Here is a 17738-nt window from a genome sequence, read left to right on the forward strand (position 1 = left end):
ATAGAGGTGAACACGGTGACCAAAGGCAGACAGAATGTGGTTTTAAATAGAAATGAAACTATTGAATCCTATTGTGTGCAAGCACAGAAGCGAGAACACCATAGGAAGGGTGGGTGGCTGTGCTGAGCGATCTGCTGATAGAGGTTACTATCTCTTCTTGATAGGGTCTGGCAAAAAGGACAGTAACTCCTACAGGATTTCCCTCCCCGTTTTCAATGGTCTGAGGCCCCAGACTAGCAGGTATGACACAAAATACAAAATGTTTTCCAGTTATCTCTACAATGCCATACCACTGAGATTGATTTAGCAAGCCAAGCCACCGTTTGCAGCTTTTTCCTGTGCAGCTTAAGTAGAGAACTACTTTTAACTTTCTGTGCCTGGTGTATCCGTCATTATCACCTACGTTCAATTAATTTTTTATGCATGATTTTGTTCCATGGAAGTGTATTTTGAAATTTTACTTCTACAGGGCAGTATAAAAGCACCTTCTAATCAGATTAAACAAGTATCAGAAACCCAACCTAAGTTTATGGGGGAGTTAACTTGGAGACCACTAACTGTAGTATTCCCTATATTTTACACCTATTTTGAGTCACTTTACATTAAATTAGCAAATGGACTAAACTGAAATATTTTCTGATGTAAAAAGAGTACTTGTCAGGAAAAACAAGAGCTCCATGGGTTAGATGCACCTACCATTCGCCCATCCACAAAGGGGAATGTGTTTCTTACAGGATCACTGCACAGTGGTAAGCTTTGTTTCCGTAGAGATTTTGACATATGGCTCAAGTTAGACCTTAAATTAGAATATTCCTCTTTGAATTGAGAAATGATCTTTCTGTGCAAATGAATAGTGTATTCAACGTGAATAAAGCTTCTGCTATTGCACAGTTCGTCTTATCTACTGATGTCATTTCCTCTTAGCTGCTTCTGTAATATTAATAATCACCATACAGCCAAAGAGGTCATATACTAGGAATGTATACTTTAAAATTCTTCAACATTGCAGAGGAGTTTGAACAAAACAAAATCAAACCTATGTTTCTCGCTGAATGACTTGCAAGGAGATGGCTTTATGCCATTTAACGGTGGGCATAAAGAAACCTGCCTACTTCAGGGAAAAAAGACTCCAGGCTGCAAGAGAAATGCAAGAGTTGAACATAGAAAGGAAAATAACTAATGAAGAGTGAACCTAACCATACTTAAAAAGCAAAAAATGGTCTTGTACAAAGTAATCATGCTGATACAAGCAAAGGATCAGACAAAGATTTAATTCATGGGTTCAGGGTGTTTCTGATGCACTTCTTGATACGATAATTTTTGTCTAAAATGACTTTCAGCAGTGGCTTCTCTTTTCCTGAACAAAGTGGAGCAGCTTCCTGAACACAACATTTCAGCAGTCAGTTCCTAGCTGCACAGACACTTGAAGGATCCCCACTTACCTGCCCAGCTGAAAAGCAAGAAAGAAAAAATGCAGGTGTAGAAAAATTGATGTTTTTAAGGAGACTGATACCTTTTAAGGTAACTGCCTGCTATGAACATCTTGGAAAATCTCAGACTAAAAAGCTGGGGTATCATTTTTGTGGACATTCCTTCTTGGTGGGACATTCTTTCACATCTTTGATTTATAAAAATCCTTCATGTCACAATATATAATTCAGAATGAAGCATTTTTCTCCTTGAAAAAAAAAGAAAATCACTTTCTAGTAAAAAGCAACTGTTTCTGCACAAAAAATTCAGAAAGCAGATAGAATACTACATACAAAATGCAAATTTAAGGAGGAGACAAGTTCTAGGGTACACTGGAGTGAAGAGACATTAAGAGCAGAAAAATGACCTCTTGAGAAATGGTGTCAAAACATAGTAGCTGGGAGCTTTCACGATAGGCTGACAAAGAAAAACCATGAGTAAGATCTAGATAAAGATAGCAGTGATCCCTCACAATATTAAAGCAATAATTTCTTCACAAATATGGTGGGTTTATGGTTTTCTTTGGGTGAATATAGGTCTATGACACAGACGCTCTGCTCTTATGTGCTGGAAATAATTTTAAGTATTCTAGAGCATGGAAATACTCTTCTGGGAGAGGTCCAAACACTGATTTGACAAGGTCTAGAAACCAAATAGTTTTTGATACATGATTTTCTTCCTCATAGTACTTCAGCTTTATGTTCTCCCCGCAACATTTTCTTTATTTCGCCACTTGTAAGTGCCAATGTTACCAGGTCTAGAATTTCTTTAATGGATCTGAAAAGAATTGATCATTCCCTCAAAGGCAGAGTTCAGTTCCTGGGGCCATGTGACTGCATGAGAATGTGGTTTTCTTGGCAAAAAGGTTACTTCTGCCTCTTGCAGTTGCAGAAGAAAGTTTGAATCCCGAATGTTCAAACATCCAAATGTCAACAGAGAACCAAAATGTACTGGGAGTTAAAAGGAAAAAAAATAATTCCCAAGCTTAGTGCATTTTTTTTGTGTCTGGCATAGTGATTTTTAATCCCCTGGAGCTGTCAGTACTGCATTAGCACAGCAGAAACAGGTTACAACTGTTGCAGGACTTCGATCTGAGCAAGAAAGGCATTAAGTGGAAAGCAAAACAGGGTAAAAGGGCAAGAATCAGCCTGATTACATCCTGTGCCCAGAGTCAGACCCTCAGTCAATATTCAGACAGCTCTGTTCAGCACTCAATTCCCAAATACAGGACTGCCACTTTTCAAATGAGACACACAGCATTTTGATTATCACACATCTAATAATCTCAGATGGACAGAAGTAACTTGAGCTATCATGTATCATAAAGAAAGACCAAAGGCAGAAAGAGCTGGTTCTGTTGCATGCACTGGCAGAGCAGCAAACACAGAAACAAGTAAGCCAGAACAAAATGTAGCCAAAGCTGAAGGACCATCTTCACAGGGCGAAGAAGTCGGTCAATAATTTACACTACAAGAAAAGCTTATACTTTTATACTTTCACAGGGCAGAACACCCTACCACTGAGCTAGAAGGCCTCTGCAGAGGTTATCTAGATCATCGTCTGTCTCAAGGCAGGATTAATATAGTTATGTCACCCTTAACACATATTTGCCTAAGCTTCTCTTAAGCTCCATGATTCCCTCAGCAATCTACTGAATTGCTTCACTGTCCTGTTTGGAGGTTTTGCCAACTTACAAAACTATAATATTCTCTATAATTAAGGCTGAATATAATATTTCTTGCCCTATTCACCATGGAAATGAAAAATGTGCTATTGCCTCCCACTCTGTAGCAGCCTTTTCAGATCTGAAGACTGGTTAGTTTCTAGAAGGATTTATTTTCCTTTAAGTCAAACCATTTAAAACAAAAAAAAAAAAAAGGAAAAATCAACGCACACAAATAAAGGTTGCAAACATTGTTATGGTAGCTGTATAAGGTGCAATTTGTGAGCAGTAACTCAAAATAGTTTGAGCACAATTTAGGGCAAGGATTACAGAGGGATGCAGGCACATACAGATAAGCAGCTGGACACAGAAAATGCATCTGATGATCCTTACCAGTTGAATCCCGGTTTCTAAGAAATGCCTAGAGAGAGTACAGACCCTAACTTAAATGGAAAGAAACTATTCTATTGAAAACCAAAGCCATGCATCTCTACTGAGAAAGGACCATGCCCAGTGCAACACACAAACATGTCATATTAAAACTAAGAGAATTTTAAGTTAGGTTTGTGCATAAGTGCTTGCTGAATCATGGCTTGGTGGTGTACACAAGGAAGTTTATAATACACATTCATATTCAATCAGACAACCTAGACATTAGAGGAATTACATCTTGCTCTTAGGATTGCACTCGGACTGATTCTGTCAATCCCCAAAGAGAATTTCACTGTTTATTAGAACAGCTGGGATTAGCTATGTACTCTAGTAAAGACACTAGAAATCCTAGCAGGAGGGAACAATATAATTACATTTCTCATAGATATTTCAGAATGAAATACAAATCTCAGTGCCTACTGACATCTCCAGAGCACAAGAACTCACAAAAGCAGTTTTCATAGATTCATAAAAGGAAAGGGAAAAGCTTACTGGAAAACAACAGACTGGCCACACTTTTCTTACTTAATTTGAATGAGGCTCTGGCAAACCAGAAAGTATAAAGGAAACAGTTGTGTAATGCCTAATGACTGCTTAGAATGGAAAAATGCTGCTTCTTTTATCTTGGCTTGTTATAAGGGGATGGGTCAGAGTACAACACAGCTTAAATAGGAAATTGTGCCTATGATCAACTGGGTTTTTAAAAGCTGTGTGTACATGATTTATAGTACCAGGTTAGCCATGAACCATGTTGAAAATAGAATCATTTCTACTTGCTAGGAAGTTGTGGGTTTTGCTTGTAACACAAAAGCAGTAAATTTACTTTTTTGCAACTAAGCTGAAGAAGACAGGGTAAGTATTCGCTTGAAACTAAGAAATAAAAGCAGCTACATCTATTTGATACTGATAAATCCATATCCCATCTCTTTGTTCTCTGACATACATTAAACAACTACTGCAAATCACATGGACACTGTCATTATCATATTCTTCCAAAGCTTCCCATTTTCATGTATCTCATGAGCATTGGAGCACACCATGCAGGCAACGAACAAGTTCTGTGTTTCACTAAGTGGAATCTAAGTGGAGAATGTTCTTCTCTCTTTACAGTCACTTCAACATTTCATCCCAAATGAACTGGGCCAAGATATTGGAGGAGGTTTCTGTTCTGAGCTTTGCCTTTGGCCTCGCCCCCACTCAGGAGATGCAAGACGTGCCATTCCTCAGTGCAGCTTCCCTGAGCATTGCAGTGGATGTGTTCCAAGAAATGCAACAGAAACAACAAGGTAAACATAGTCCTGGCCTAAAGAACCACAGCTCCCTCAGTCCTGTCTCTGAGCTGTCCCAGCAGGAAACTTAAGTTTTATGCAATATAAATATGCTTTGAGTTTTTAGAAACAATATGTTTGGTTTTCCATTGTGATATTATGCCTTATATAATGCATATGCAAGGCATAAAACTCAGGCTAACATATATCAAGATATTTAAAATTCCATGCCAAGAAAAACACCTCCAGTACTTTTGGTCTTGAATCCCGCATTTCTTGTTCATTTAGCTTCAAACCCAATTCTTCTGAAGCAAAAGTATTTTAGTGCACCAACAGTTTATTGCTGTTAGCATCCGACCACTACAACTACTAGCAACCAACTACTTCGCTCTATAAATGTAACCAACAGGATGAGCCCAGCTTGAGCTCTCCCTGAATTGTAGCTGGATTGCACACCAGGTGATTCTCCCCTTGAACAGGGACGCTTCTCAAGGTCTGAGATTCCTTACCTGAGACTAAGAGAACCTTCCTTGCCCAAAGTGGAGTCATCCCTTACTGACAACAGATCCTTGGTAAGGGACTGACAGCACGCTGAATTAACAGGAACAGAGCATTACTAGTCTATGTAGCTATTCAATATGAATTGTTATATAGTTTGTATAGATAATTCTATTAGACATAAACCACTGTCCAAGTCTGAGACTACAGTTGGACCTAGCTGCACCTTGGCTCCATAAGGCATATAGAAAGCCAAGGCGTGCACTCTGAAGCTCATGACTCACAGGAGGGTATTCCTTACCCTTTGTGTCTCCAGTCTCTGTATGAATCATTCTAACTTGATTCTAACTCAATTTTCCTTTGTATAGTTCTTCCATGCAGTAATCAATAAGGTGAACCTTTCCATCAAACTTATTGAATCTTGGTAACCCCCTATTAAACTTTGTTAAATTCCATCAAATTTATTGAGTACTGTCAAATTATTATTTTACCTTAATAAAACATATTGCTGCTTCTCTCTTTTGAGTGAGGTGCATTCCACTCATCCATGACAGCTAGAACAGCTCACACTCCAGGACAGAATAATAGCAATTAAGCCTTGGTCTTCATTCTAGTATTTTCTAGACATCTTTTTGGACCTAGGGCTTTGTCACAGGTACCAAAGATCCAAGGCTACCCTGGGGTTAATGCATCCCCTCCCAGTTCAGCCTATTCTCCATCTGGATATCATTCCTGTGACAGATGAAATCCATCCCTTTCTTTTGTTGTTTGTCCTTAGGCAACAAAGAAAATTCACAAAGGGTCAAAATGTACCATCTCTGTTGCCAGCTAACAATTCCTTATCACCATTACTCATTTACACTGTTTATGTTTCCCTATTTCCATGGTAACAACACAGACAGCTAAAAAGGGCTTGCATGAAATAAATCAATGGAGTCTGCAGACCCGAAAGCTGCTCAATTAAACAACAGTTCATGTCAAGGGGAAAGGGTGAGGGACAAAATCTGCAACACATTAATATTGGACAGTTTTTTATCATTCACATACTAGTAATTGGCAAACATAGCATCTAAAGAAAACTGGCTAGTATAAAATTTAATAGGAAATAGAATACAAGGAGGGGGACTTGACTCAAATGGTTGTGATTGTTCATCATTGTTGTAACATATTGAGTATTGATATTATATACCAACTCCAAAAATTTAGCCTCTACCCCAATGACTCTGCAGTCTAAGACCCAGCCCTCAAATCTTCCTTATACTAGTGTTTATCAACAACACACTTTTCTTTCATATGAACAGTCTCACCACATGACATGCAAGACTCACACAATCAAAACTTCACATGATAGACAACACACAGTCAGAAAAAAACTCTATTAATGGTGATCTGCAAAACACTTTAGGGAGAGCTCTATAAAGCTCTGTTCTGCTCTGTAACGAACAAGGCAAGTTCTGTTCAGTTTGCTTTAGAGTTTTTAACCTGTTCTCCCTGGTTTTCCCTCTTCCCGAAACAACAAGCTTCACTACAATTCTCAAAGCATATTTACTTTTGGTCTTTGTACTTAAGTGCATCAGAATAGCGATTCGCTAACACAGATACCCAAAAAGAGAACTTTTAAGATCCACAGTTGTTTTAGTCTAAACACAGGTGTTCCATGCCATTTGGGACGTCCTGGTATCTTTCACATTGCCTTCCCTGCTAGTTCAGAAGGTTGTTTGTAGACTGTGTTATGTACACTGTAGGAGCCCAGGAGGATCATCCGAGATACCACAAGGCATTACGGTGGGCATGCACCAGGCAGCTATGTTTATGCAAGGGAGTAATTCCCCAAGTACATCCACACTGTCGTCTAACCAAGTGGTTTAAGGATCACAGTCTCAGATGAGGAAAGCTAAATCAAGTCTCACGTTGTTGGATTTGGCTCCTTCTAACAACCTTTACTGCTATTATTGTGACAGGAAAGCCTCAAGTGCTTTTTCAGCTTTATCTCCCATCAGCTCTGCTATTCACATTTATTTGTACTGTCAGTATACCCAAGAGCTCTTTTCATAGACTGGGATGCTGCTGTGCCCTATCAACAACACACAACAACGAGTAACATGTTACAGATCAAGTGTATGACATGAAGTGAACAATGGAGATGAGTGAGTGGGGTGTAACACAAGGAAACAGCACTGCCATAGTGGAAGGCAGAGCCTTCAACAGGCCAGAGCCATAGTTAACTGGGTTAGCGTGCCTGCTTCTGACACCATGTCTGTCAGCAACACTGGCAAACTTTTCACAACAGTAAATAAGCCCAAAGATAGAGTGACAGAGGGACCTGGATTTCTAATGTGAAATGTGTCCCTCAATCTGCTTGTTTCCTGCTTTTCACAGTGTAAGCCTGGGTATGAGCAAATTTACAGAATGAAGGCTGGAAGGATACATGACTGCTCTCTACGAAAATGTTGGATCAGGAAAAAGCAAGCAGATAAAAGAACTTCTACTGATGCTAAAGGAAAACCTTGACACAAGAAAAAGTAGGTATCAACTCACCATAACTAAGTTTAAGTTTGAAATAAGGAGGATTAGAAACCCTCAGAAGAGGAAGGAACTGGAACAACCTTCTGATAGGAACAGGGATAGGCTGACAAGTAATTAGCTTTGAGACAGTACAGGATGCATTTATGAAGGACATTTAATGCTGTGGCTGGCCATAATAGCAGAGGACTGACCTTCACGACCCAGGTCATTCCTCCTACTCCAGTAACTGCCTATATCCCCAGAACACAGAAAAGCCAAACCCCTGTTTATACTGCCTATACGCTTGTTTTGTGCTTAATCCATTGCTACAGTAGCCAATGGCATACTGAACAAGTGGTATGGAAAAAATATTAGTCCAAGAAAATACATTAAGCAAAAATAGAATAAGTCAGGATATCAAACACCCAAATGTGTAATATTTGAAATTCAACTTTTAAAATCTGCCATCCCTAACTCCAAAGCAGAAAAATGCGAAAGTGATGGGGGAATCAAATCAAATCTTCTGGTTTATGCCTGGCATTAAACAGGTCATAAAAACTGACTTTGGCTCTTTATGCCTTTAATACATTAAAAATATTTACAACCATGCCCCGACTGAAAAGGCATCTCAGAATTCAGCATATGAATTTAGGGGTTTGAAGAAAAGCAATCACTCAGAAGCAGACAGAGCTCATCCCAAAGAGGAGAGGACAGCCTGTACAGCCCCAGGAACGCCAGTGCATCATACGAGGCAGGCTTGTGTAGTCCTATGGCCAGGCCTAAAATCCTTTAATACTACCATTACTTCCATGGGTAGTCCTGGAAACGACAAGAGAGTTGCTTCAATTCTGAAGAAAAAGGGAAGAAAGAAGGTGTGATTGCTTTTCAGCCAGCTGGGAGGGAAAGTGGTCCCAGAGACATCACACATAGTGTAAAGAAAAGCTGAATTCCTTTCAAGAAGTGCTTTTACAGCATGCTGTAAGAGCTCCAGTCATTCCTGCTCCATATAGAGTTCCCAAATATACTGAAGGGGGAATGGGACTGAGCCAAGCATTGCAACAAAACTTCAGAAATTACCTCCAGTTCTGGGTGCCTCCCGTTTAAAGAACCTCAGGTGATATTCCTACAGCTGATATTCAAAAGGGCTGCAAATTCACTGCCTCTTTTCTTACCTGGCCAGGCAGTGTGATTCCCAACTTTGCTGCTCCTTTCACATGGCACTACACAAACAGTGGGAGTCTTAGATCTGCTAAGATCTGCTCTGGAAAAGAGCAGATCTAAAAACTAAAGTTCCCTTCCTACATCCCGGCACAGAAGAAGCTGCCTTGTCTTATACTTACTCAACTCAGCTAACCCTCCTTAACACTGCAAATTTATCCTAATGGAAGATTTCACAGAAACCAAAGAATTTAGCATCAGTCTTCAGCACAAGAAGTTTCTTTTTTCTTTTTTTTTTCCCTGTTTTCAAGTTCTGTGAAGCCCAGCTGAAAGTCAGCTTCTGAATTCTTGTAAAGGCACCCAAACGACACTTCAAAGCTAAAACAGACACACGGGCTTTGGTGCAGTCAGCGTGCTCATTAAAATGATGTAATTCAGCACCCCTATAAACCTTCAAGTATTTCTAGGTTAAAAAAATCATTACTGTTGAAGTCCCTCTTCAAAATCATGTAATCCACCCTGGAGTTCTGACACTTGAATGTCTTATTTCTTCTTAGTATTTTCATTCAAACTGCCTACTTGCAGGTTCAGAAGCTCTTCCATCAGCACCCAGTTTTGTAAACTGTTGTAATCACTTTCAACTGAGATCATCTGTAGTAATCTGCTTGTTACCTCTTTGTTACAGTGTCCCACTGCGAACATACCAGCTGCATGAGGTATGTTCCCAGCAGCTCTCCTTCCCAGTTCAGGAACTCACAATTTTATCAGCTTTTGAAAGAGAAGTTGGGCTGGGTTTTGGCAGTGAAGCTGGAGAGAAACTGACTTTCAAGGACTCCCAGTGTGAAAACATTTGCAGCTTTTTGTCCTAAAAGTCTAATCAGGGATGTGGCCATTTAAGGTCATCAAAAGATGCAGTTACAAAACCTCTCTGTTTACTTCTAGGGTTCTTGCATTCTTTTTTAATAGCTATTTGGATGGATCAGTATCTAGACCGTAAAGTAGACAAGACAGATACAATCTATCTGGCAAGAATAAAAGTACATTCATATGATTGTGTGAACCTCATCAAACAGTGTTACCAGATCAAAGGCATACATTTGCTCATTCACAAAACTATCTACATCTCATTTTACCATGGAACAAAGACGCCAGTATCACTAATCTGTAGAAACTTGTCAAGCAAGGTTAAAGGGGGATCCCCACAACACTGCAACACGTAGACCATGGTGAATAAAGAGAGGAAGTTTCTGTCCTCATTTTTAGTTTCTGCCTGCAGGTGCTTCAAGGCTAAAGCCCCTAGGAAGCCCAGCAGCAGCATCCATCTCCCTGGGGCATGGCATCTGCCAGTGTCTCTGTGGGCCACTTTCAGCCCCACAGCTCAACAGCCCTGAACCCCACTCCACTAGAGTCTTGGCACCTTGTTCTCCCCACTTCTGGGCAGATGGAAGTCCCAGTGATGGGCCCACTCGGGCTCCAACTACATAGATGGAAACTCCTTCCCTTAGCTCTTTAATCCACCTCAACATCCTCTGGTTACTTGCATTGACTCATTCTTTTGTTCTTTGAAAAATGATTGCCTACAAACTCCTGTAACCGGGTCACAACTTCCCATCTGGCAGCAAAGCAGCTTTCCGGTACAGGTATAGGTAGTGCTGCACTCTGTCTGCCTGGAGTTAGGAGCAACCCAGCCCATCTAGTGACTTCACTCAAATTTAAGTCTGCCCAGTTAGTCTCTCCTGTCCTATTTGTACTATAAACTCTCCCCTGCCTAAAGCTGTGTGCCATCCAAATGGCATGTCCCTTCAGGAGAAAAAACAGGTTTTCCAGTTTAACGCTGAACAATAATTTAGAGAAGAACATAAAAATTCCTTCTCTTGCAACATAAGGAACAAACCACACTTGTTAGTGTGCGAGGAAAGCTTCACAGGGTTCATGACTTCTTTTTCGGCCATAGAAACACAGCCAAGTAATGGTCTCTGGCAAAATACAGCTTGAACACCATGATGCAGTTTTACAAAGATTATTATGTTGTTGTTTGGCAAAGCTTTTAACTGACTTGTTAGATTATTTTTAATGAGTAGGAAGTAACAGGGAGTTTGCTACTGAATTTTATTTTGAAAGGCATTTTTCTTAACACACTGGTATGTTTAATTGGCACACAGCACTCAGTGCACACAGCAACATACACCTTTCCCGCTAGCAACTGCAGTTATCCCAGTGCATATGGTTATACACTTCCAGAAAAAAAAGGAATAAGCAGAACAGGAAGTAGACAGTCATAACATATAGGGCCCAGCTCTGAGGCAAGGCAGTAAGAGCCATAGCCTACGGGGGTCTGCCAAGAACAGGAAAGCGGGAAGTAATGGATCACAAATTGGTGCAAGGGGAAAAGAAGTGTTGGACTGATCCTTTTTTAACTCGGCCATAATTGAAGCAAAGTCCATGTTGCCAGGCCAGGGGAGCAATGGGAGGAGTCTGACACTACTGCAAGGCAAGTCAGGAGCTCAAACACCCGTGGACCTTGGAACTACTTGTAAAGTCTTTCAGTGCCACAAACTCTATTTACTATAGGGGAAAGCACAGTCTTTGAACCTATTCACACCTTGTCTACCCCTACTGAAATCAGTGACAGGCCTGACTTGTTATCCTAGGCGTGTGCCTGTAGGTTGAAATGGTACCTCTGCTAGCACAGGTGTCTTCCTTCCCCCCTCTGCTTGTACATTTTCAACTCAACTTTGAATTGTTCACACAGAGAAACAACACATACACAAACCCAAACTTTCCCTTGAAGGAAATTACTTTTTTATAAGAAGACCCAAGAGTCTAAAACAGAAGGAATTAATGCTGTGAAGGATAAGTCCTTTCAGAAAGCAGGCAGGAGCAGACAGATCTGGAGGGTTCCTGTCCCTTCACCAGCAGCCTTTGCCCTCTCCTTGCAGGGAAGCAGCTGCTCGCCCGTAAACCTGCTGCATTTCACTATTTTAACATCATGCATGCCTTTGTTTCTCAGCTCCACCACTACAGCCAGGGATCAAGAGGGATTTTTTGGTACTCTGGGCAGAGCGCAGTCAGGAGGACCTACCATGGTCCAGCTGGGATTTCCCACTCTTTTCGGCGCTCCCCCTTCCTGACCCACAGCCAGTGACATGAAACACCTGTGATCCCCTCCAGCACCGCTGCTCTGCAGCTCAAAATCCTGTCCCTGACAGCACATCTGCCCTTCGTGCTCAGCAGCAGCCCCAGTGCCAGTTTAGCTGCATGCACAGACCAATGTAAAACTTACAGTCTGCATCAGTAAGTGCAGTGGACTGTGATTCCTTTAACCAATAGAAGACCACAACATCTGTGCCTTCTTTAAGCTGAAAACTGAAATATTCCTCCATGAATGCTTCACAGCTCGTTAGCAAGACCAGGGTTTGTTCTGTGGGAAAGACTGTTTTTCACTTTTTCTCAAACACTAAAATCCTGAAAGATTTGACTCTGAAGAAGTTTCCCTCTGAGAACCGCGACCTTTGGATATGGCAGAACATAGACTTTTCCAGTTTCCTCCACATGTACAAGGCATTTGCCCCGCTGGACATCAAAGAAAGCCACCGGGACGATAGGAATCTTTACTTTGGCAGAAAATGGCACACAGCATATAAACAACACACAGACCAAGATGGGAGCTGGCCTGCTGGGATTGTGTGTGCTATCCATGACTCCTGTATGTGGTTGTCTGTTATCCTGATTTATATTTAGTTACCTTTGCCTCATTTGAGTGGATTTACTTAGAAAATTCTAAAAAACAATAAATAACTAAATATCTAAGGGACCTGAAGAAACCTACACACAAAATGCCTCATTTACACCACATAATCAGATTCCTGCTGTCTACTATACATGATTTGTTGTTAAACCATAGAGATTCTGCAGACTTCTGCTCTGATATTTAATTTGTCCAGCAGCGCCTGTTTTGCTGACTTCTGGGGCTCCCTGCAAGGCCTGTTTTTCCAGACTCAGAGGGGTGGTCTGATCTGGCTTGAATGAGGAGTGTCACATTTACTGTGGGCTGGGAAAAGATGAGGGCTTTGCTTATTGCTGACATGTGTCAACTTTAAACCTGTAATAAGGGCATTTTTAGAAACCGAATTGTCTGTGTGCTTTTGTCTGGAGCTGACTGTGTTGTGTCGCCTGGATGGAGGAGGCACAAGAGGATTGTGAGGTCACATAAAACTGGATTATGACAGTGAATCAACAGGGCATTAGGAATAAGCTAATTAGAAAGGAGGAATCTGCATGTACACACACATCTTGCTAATCATGATTATGGGAAAGAAAGGACTGAGAAAATACACTGGCAGTTAAACAGTATTTTAACATGATACTAAAGAGACAGAAAGACTTTTCCCTTAGAGACAAGCAAGTAAAAAAGTGGCAGATATGGTTGAAAAGAGCAACCCTGTCCCACCGTGCTGCAGATGTCCTTCACATGCACACCATGCTCATCTGAAGTTCAGGAGACAGACAGACCTCAAGTCACCTCAGATCCCAAGAACAGTCACCATCATGGCAAGAGCCCTCAGAAATCCACATGATTTCAGATGCAATTCCCACAAAAGGACACTGCCCCATTCAGCAGACATGACTTCACGTTCATAAGGGATAATTCTGGGGAGAGACAGGGATCCATCACAAGCTGCAGAGAGTCACTGGCATTGTAAATTCCTGCATGGACCATGCTCACATATTAAAGATAGACATAAAAAGGATTATATCTCTGCACAAACATCCCAGCCAGGAGCTCCACCCAGATTTCTCTGAGAGTCTTCTGACGTCCATGGTCAGAAGAGCCAGAGCCAGTTTATACACTGGCTCTGGCTGTTTCCACAAGGCTACCAAGTTCTCCCCGCAGGCAAGACAACGCCTTTGAAGTGGTGTACAATAAACAGTAAAATTGTCCTTCTGTCCTTCCTTTTCATTTTTTAACAAGGAAGGACAACAGATCCTTAAAGCACTGTATTAGACTAAAAACCAAAAAATGTTGCCTGCTACAAAAGGAGATTTCTTAGTGTTCAGAGCAGCTCCAACAGCATGTTCTGCACCCAATAAAACCTGACGCACAAGTGAAAAACAACAGCGTTAACATGCAATATAATTAAGGAACAGTAAAATTTAGTACTGGTGAAAGCAATAAAAACTTCAAATTTTCATCTAAGACTTAAGTAGCTGAAGTCACTTCCCTAAGCTAGAATCAAAGCATACAGTTGCAGGGCTTGTATTGCAATAACAAGGATTGTCTCAAGAGAAGACACAGACTCCTGGCGTTGCACCATTCACAACCCACTGGTGCAGTTCTTATGGTTTACAGCATCAGCTGAGACCCAGGAGTATATACTCACTCCAGGGACCTCTGCACAACAACCACTATTAACTCATTGTCACTGGGAAATTGCTTAGTTATTAATACATTGAGTTGGCTGTTTTTCCTGCAGGAAAACGCTGTTCCATAAACACAGGAATGTATTTCCAAACCTCAACATCCAGCGCTTGCTTCCCTCCCTATTCCAGATTTTTAAAATTAAAAGGGATTTTTATAATCCCTTCGTGTGATACAGACTTCTGTGAAGAAACAGTTTATTCAATAGTTTGTGGTCTTAGCGCTAATTCATAAAAATATCAAATTAATGTCTCCCAAACTACTACTCACAGTGAAAGAGGAAAACAGAAACATTCCCATTCTATAGCACTGATTGGGTAGAAGTGCCTTCATTTTAATAGCAGACGTTTACTCCTCACCCACCTGCCCCTGAAGTTATTTACTTATGATGTTTTTTACAGATTAGGATCCTTGATCCTGCAAGCACTTGTGCACCGAACAGCACACTTAATCTCAGCAGGACTCATGCAGAGATACAAGTCTGAAGAATTCAGGGCCGTAGCTGTATTTCTGAATGCCACTGGAGTATAAAGACTGCAAAGACAAAAAGACACAGTGTCAACAAAACCTCAAGGTAGAGCAGCTCCCTGGCTGTTGACTGAACTGGGTATCTCTAAAGGACTATAAATGATGCAACTGTGACATTTCCATTACTTTATGGCTGCACTTGTAACTGGAAGGACACAGTGGCAAAACCACATTTAACGTAAGCCATGTTCCTCAGCACCCATTTAAAAAACAAAACAAAGCCAAATAAACAATTTGAGACAAAATAATAATGTGAGCTGACTTTGCAGTATTTGACTTGCTTTCAAAACCGTCTTGTGTTTTTAGAAAAGACTGCGGGTTTTGTACTCTCTGTGGTATTTCCAGCGGACACAGCTCTTCCTGTGGTATTAGACCTGGCACTGCCACAAGAACTTTGCCCCTGATTGTCTCAATGAAAACACCACAAAAAGGAACAGTTTCCACAACTGGCTGAAAACATCTAAAATATACATAGGGACAGGGATACATTTATATATATAATCAGGAAGAGGAAAAAGAAGAGAAAAATCTGGAAAACAGATGAAAGTGCAATGAATAATTTTACCAAAAAGAAGAAAAAAAAACAACAAGGATTTGGAGAAGGAGTTTTGTTTGTTTGTTTGTTTTTTGAGAGATTCTAGTCAGGCTCAAAAGCTTTGCTCATTTTTAGCTGGTGGATCTGAGCCAGAACCTTGCCTTGGCTCTGGCTCAATTCTACTCTATAGCTTTGATTCACTGAAATCTCAGCCTTAGCTGGGGGAAGGGAGACATGTTGGTGCTGCTTCTACAAGGGGCAGGCAGGAATTGGAGGCACTGGCTCATCCATCTCCATCCCTCTCCCTCCAGCAGTGGCGTGGGATCCCTTGTTCCTAGAACCCTCTCAACTATACATCTTTCCAGACAGAGTTACCAGATCATCTAGCCTCACCATGTCTGTTTTGATGTGTGAAAGTGGAGTCAAAGGGATTGAATCTGAATACATATAGATTATAACATGGGCTTCAGACAGGTTCAATAATGTCACAATCCTCTGGGTGCTGGTGAGGATGCTCTGTGACCATGAGATGGATGCCTTCTATACACTGGCAAGGAGTAGGGTACTCACATGTGTTTCCAGGCCAGACACTGGGGGGTTTTGCCAAATACAAAACACTGTCTGGCAGCACCAGGTACAGCCCTGACAAAACGCCCCAACCCTCCCCAAGAGGGGCCAGCTCCATGGATGAGTGGGTCTTTTCTTCTTCATGTATGTTCACATAATTTGGCCTCCCCGCTGAGGCTCCCCAGCACAAAACCAGCAGGACTGTGGTGGGTAATCTGCCTTCTAGGAACTGCTCTGAGTCCACTTGTTCATTATGCATTACTCTAATGAGGCAGGTAGATGACAATGACTTTGCAGCAGAGTCGGATCTAAACTGATGATCTAAAGTCTGCAGCTTTCATTCAGCTGTTTAGGTATCCAAGTCACACAATCCCCTCTGTGAGCTCAAAAAAATGTATTATAGAGAAAGCAAACTGTAAAAGGAAGCAGGGCAGCCTTAGACACATACCCTCTGGGGCACATGGCAGGGAGACAAAGAGACACACAGCTCATTGGAAATTGCTGCCATTGCCATATTAGTCATGCAACATAAATGTTGTCAAGTAATAGGCTTTATGGGAACAGCCTCTGATTTCTCCAACAATGCCAGATAAGTGGTATTGTGGCTAAAGGCTGTAAACTAAGCATTGTCAGATTTGATAGAAATATGCCAAGATCTGTCAGCTGCACCTAGCAAGGGAAATGGGCTGTATTTAAGACCAGGCTAGCTCTGCAAGTATAGGTGACTGCTGCTTGCGGTGCATGGAGAGAGGAGGTAAAGAGATACGGCTCAGTGGTCAAAGCATATCTGGATAGTCTCATAGTTGGACAGCCTCAGAGCTGGTCTAACTCTGCTTGCAGGAGCCCTGGAGAGCAATTCCTCCAGGTCAGATTAACCAGAACGTAACACACTTCTTGGTCATGCCTTGTTTCCTTCAAGAGAGTTGGAGATATTTCAGTTTGTGTCTGACTGTATAAAAGGTTGAGCTAGCTCCGTTTTGCTGTGCTCTGCAGTAATCAGTCATGACGTCAAAATGCCAATTTATAGCTTCTCATCCAAGAAGTCTTGAAGAAGATGGGAGTCAGATATTCTGCTTTCTGATATTTACCCTCATCCAGAACGAAATCTACTCTTAACACAGAGGCGTGCGGTAATGGCAAAGACCCTTTCACCCCAAGCAGGGGATTTCATCAGAGTACTATTATCCCTGAACCTAAAGTAAACCCGATTTTGTGTCGCTGTGGGGCTCCTGGTGCGGGACCTTTCCCAGACCCCCCACCAGGCTCCTTTCTCTAGTTTTAAGCCAGCAGGACACAGCCATCCTGCTCCAGCAGATGAAAAAGTTCCAGAAGTGTCTGTGTAAAACACCAGCCAGCAAAAATAGATTCTAACAAGCAAAAAAATTCAACATTGAGATTACAGAGTTGCAAAATGGTGAGAGACCATGGCTCCAGAGGAGTAGCTAAGCAACAACTGCTTTGTTTTGTTTTGAAATCTATATGAGGAATAAAAATACCACCAAGCACAGAGACAGCCCAGAAAAAATATTCTCTCCTCTGAAGAAGAGCTGGGACAGTGTCAACTACTCTGGTTGCATGCAGCGCATGAGGGAGTCTCAGCTTTGATCTTTGTTTTAAACCTGCCATCTCAAAGCTTCTTTTGACAGCCTTGCAACTGACTGTTCAATGGCTCAGGTCATGGAGGGATGGCTTTAC

The 17738-nt window shown here is 41.4% G+C and overlaps 1 protein-coding gene across 5 annotated transcripts in view; it reads right to left on the reverse strand.

Moving 5' to 3' along the window:
• Positions 1–17738, reverse strand: part of PDE8A (phosphodiesterase 8A) — a 150045-nt gene that overhangs the window by 55548 nt on the left and 76759 nt on the right. Inside the window, exon 1 of one of the 5 annotated variants that reach the window (XM_061446867.1) lies at positions 9009–9029. The exons of the other annotated variants lie outside the window; for them this stretch is intronic. The gene's annotated coding sequence lies outside the window, so the exon portion shown is untranslated. Of the gene's footprint in view, positions 1–9008; positions 9030–17738 lie in introns of those variants that run through there. 5 annotated transcript variants of the gene reach the window in all.

This window comes from Pezoporus flaviventris, unplaced genomic scaffold (genome assembly GCF_033815535.1).
Source record: "Pezoporus flaviventris isolate CSIRO_AGI_PZ_B2104156 unplaced genomic scaffold, CSIRO_AGI_Pfla_v1 ptg000006l, whole genome shotgun sequence".
Taxonomy (NCBI): domain Eukaryota; kingdom Metazoa; phylum Chordata; class Aves; order Psittaciformes; family Psittacidae; genus Pezoporus; species Pezoporus flaviventris.